The sequence below is a fragment of the Arachis hypogaea genome, chromosome 1 (genome assembly GCF_003086295.3).
Source record: "Arachis hypogaea cultivar Tifrunner chromosome 1, arahy.Tifrunner.gnm2.J5K5, whole genome shotgun sequence".
Lineage (NCBI taxonomy): Eukaryota > Viridiplantae > Streptophyta > Magnoliopsida > Fabales > Fabaceae > Arachis > Arachis hypogaea.
The window spans coordinates 86405305-86408375 of NC_092036.1; the positions used below are offsets into that span (position 1 = coordinate 86405305).

Below are 3071 nucleotides of genomic sequence, written 5' to 3' on the forward strand. Positions count from 1 at the left end.
TTGACGATAACCGGTGCACTTGCCGGAAGGAATTTTGCCGATTGTGCAATTTCCTTAATCGTAGCTATACTCAGTTATAGCACATCAAGTTTATGTGTAGGCATCTGCTGGAGGATATCAAGAAAGGGAATATTGATATGGAGAGACTTAAATGTTTCTAGGAACCTTGAATATGTTTTCCCTTTTTCACCTCCTCCTAACCTCTGAGGAAATGGTGCTTTTGGTTGGTATGTTTCCAGCGTGCCTTCCTTTTGCATATCCTTAGCTTGCTCCGTTTCGCTTTCCTGCTTAGCTTCTTCCACACTTTCTTTCAAGATTTCTGGCTCCTTTTCTGAGGGTCTGATTCCGTCTTCTTCTGAGACTTCCTTCAATGTGGTGATGGCCTTGCATTCTTCCCATCTCACTCCCTTTTGTTCCCCTTTAGGATTCTTTTCTGTGTCACTAGGGAACACTGCAGTTGACTTAGGGCCTGTTGAGAAAGTTCTCCTACTCGAGCCTCCATCCACTTGAGTTTTTCGCCATGGTTTCTTAAGGTTGATCTCACATCGTCCCTAAAGTTTTTCAACTCACTTATGTCCTGACCCATGTTTACTAACCTTCCTTCTATCCTGTTTAATTGATCTTGAAATTGTTGGTTCGGATTAGGTTGGGCAGGTTGGTTATTTTGGCCATGATATGGTGGTTGGGAGTAAGTGTTTTGTGTGGCTTGGTATGATCTTTGGTTGGAGTTTTGGTATGTGGAATTGTTATGTTGGTTGTGGTTGTAAGGTTTGTGGTTTTGTGGTTGGCTTTGCTGGTTTCCCCACCCAAAGTTTGGGTGGTTTTTCCATCCTGGGTTGTAAGTGTTGGAATGTGGATCATATGGTTGCCTTTGTTGATTTCCCACATAGTTGGCCTCTTCCCAATCACCTCCTTCAATGCTTACTTCCTCTTGATCTTATGTGTGTATTGCAGCCACTTGCTTTGTGTCTAATTTCCTGGTGAGCTCTGCTAGTTGCTTGGCAAACACCTTGTTTTGGGCTAGAATTGTATCAACATGGTTCAGCTCCATCACTCCCTTAGTGTTGTGCCTCTCTGAAGCATAGTAGTACTCATTCTCAGCCACTGTCTCAATCACTTCAATGGCTTCTTCCACAGTCTTTTTTCTGTTCAATGAACCTCCGGATGAATGGTCTACAGCCTTCCTTGATTCATAAGAAAGTCCATCATAGAAAATATGCAATTGCACCCAGTCAGGGAACATGTTTGGTGGGCATTTCCTTGTCAACTCTTTGAACCTCTCCCATGCCTCGTAGAGAGTCTCACCATCCTGTTGTCTAAAAGTCTGAACCTCAGATCGAAGCCTATTGATCTTTTGTGGGGGGTAGAAACGTGCCAGAAACTTGCTCTCCACCTCATCCCAGGTTGTTAGGCTGTCCCTTGGGAATGATTCCAGCCACTTAGCTGCCTTGTCCCTAAGTGAAAATGGGAACAAGAGCAGTTTGTAGGCATCTTCCTGGACTCCATTGGACTTCACTGTGTCACAAATTCTCAGAATTTGGTGAGATGTTGATTTGGATCTTCATTAGCACTCCCACCAAATGAACAATGGTTCTCCACCAGTGATATTAGCTGTGGTTTGAGTTCAAAATTGTTGGCCTGAATGGGTGGTTTCTGAATGCTACTACCACAATTCCCAGAGGTTGGGTTTATGTATGAACCAAGAACCCTTCTCTCAGGAATGGCATTGTTTCCATCATCCCTCTCATGGTTGTGAACTTCTCTATCCATGTTGAGATCTAGAGCTTCCTCAAAGTTGTCCTCAGATTCTCCTTCAGATTCTTCTTCTCCCAGTACCGTCTTCCTTCTTGCTTCCCTTCTAAGTCTATGAAGGGTCCTCTCTGGTTCGGTATATGGAGGGGTTGATGTCTCTCCTCTCCTACCTGTCATACAAGAACACACCACAAGCAACAACCAAGTGGAATACTCTTGGTTAATGGAAGAGTATGGTTAGAGCAGTTGAGGAATTAATTCAAATAGTTAGTGGGTCAGTGAGTTAGTTGCTCGAAATGAAAGGCATAAGAAAGAAAAAGCAAATAACAGAGTGCAGAAATTAAAATTCAACAAGTAACTTGAACTAAATTAACAAAACAAAAAAAATTGCTCAATCTTGTTAACTTCCAATTTGAGAATTGTCAATCGAAAACCAATCCCCGGCAACGGCGCCATAAACTTGATGTGCTATAACTGAGTATAGCTACGATTAAGGAAATTGCACAATCGGCAAAATTCCTTCCGGCAAGTGCACCGGTTATCGTCAAGTAAAAACTCACAATAGAGTGAGGTCGAATCCCACAAGGATTGGTTGAATGAGCAATTCGAATTAGAAGTTTGATTAGTTGAGCGGAATCAAGAATTGGGTGTGAATTGCATAAAGTAAATTGGCGGTAAATGTAAATTGCAAGGAATTGAAATGACTGAATCTTAAATTGCGAGAATTAAAGTGCGGAAAAGTAAATTGCTGAAATTAAAAGGGAATTGGGGAGGATTTGCATGAATTGAAATTGCAGAATGTAAATAGAAAAGGTAGATCAGAGATGGGGAGTTCATTGGGTATGAGGAGATATTGAGATCTCCGAATCAAAACATTTTCATCTCTTCCTCGACCAATGCATTCTTTGAATCTTGCTTGGCAATCTTATATGATTGGATCCCAATTCCTTGGCTCACCAATTCTCTCTAAAAACAAACAAATTCCCAATCCCTTGGTTTAAATGTTCATAAGAAGAGATGAAGCTCGATCACTGATTATACCACACAGTTTCATGAACCACAATTTGGTAGGATTACATGTCACAATATCCATCCAAACCCCAATCCAATTCACTGTGAGAAAGCTTCTCTAGCATGAATCCTCCATTCCTTTCCCAAGGTTCCGAAGGATTCCAATTATGGGTAGTTTCTTTCCCAAGACAACTACCCAATGGAATTAGATCGAGAAGCTTTCTAACAAAATTCAAGAGAAAAGATTGAAGAAGAAGATAAAACTATTATTGATTCATTGAATTACAATAGAGCTCCCTAACCCAATG

The 3071-nt window shown here is 41.3% G+C and overlaps 1 non-coding gene across 1 annotated transcript; it reads left to right on the forward strand.

Annotated features, from left to right (window-relative positions):
- The first annotated feature begins 1241 nt into the window (after window positions 1–1241).
- LOC112715147 (small nucleolar RNA R71) lies at window positions 1242–1345 on the forward strand. The gene has a single exon (XR_003159484.1). It is a non-coding gene; the product is annotated as a small nucleolar RNA R71 (small nucleolar RNA).
- The last annotated feature ends 1726 nt before the right edge of the window (window positions 1346–3071 follow it).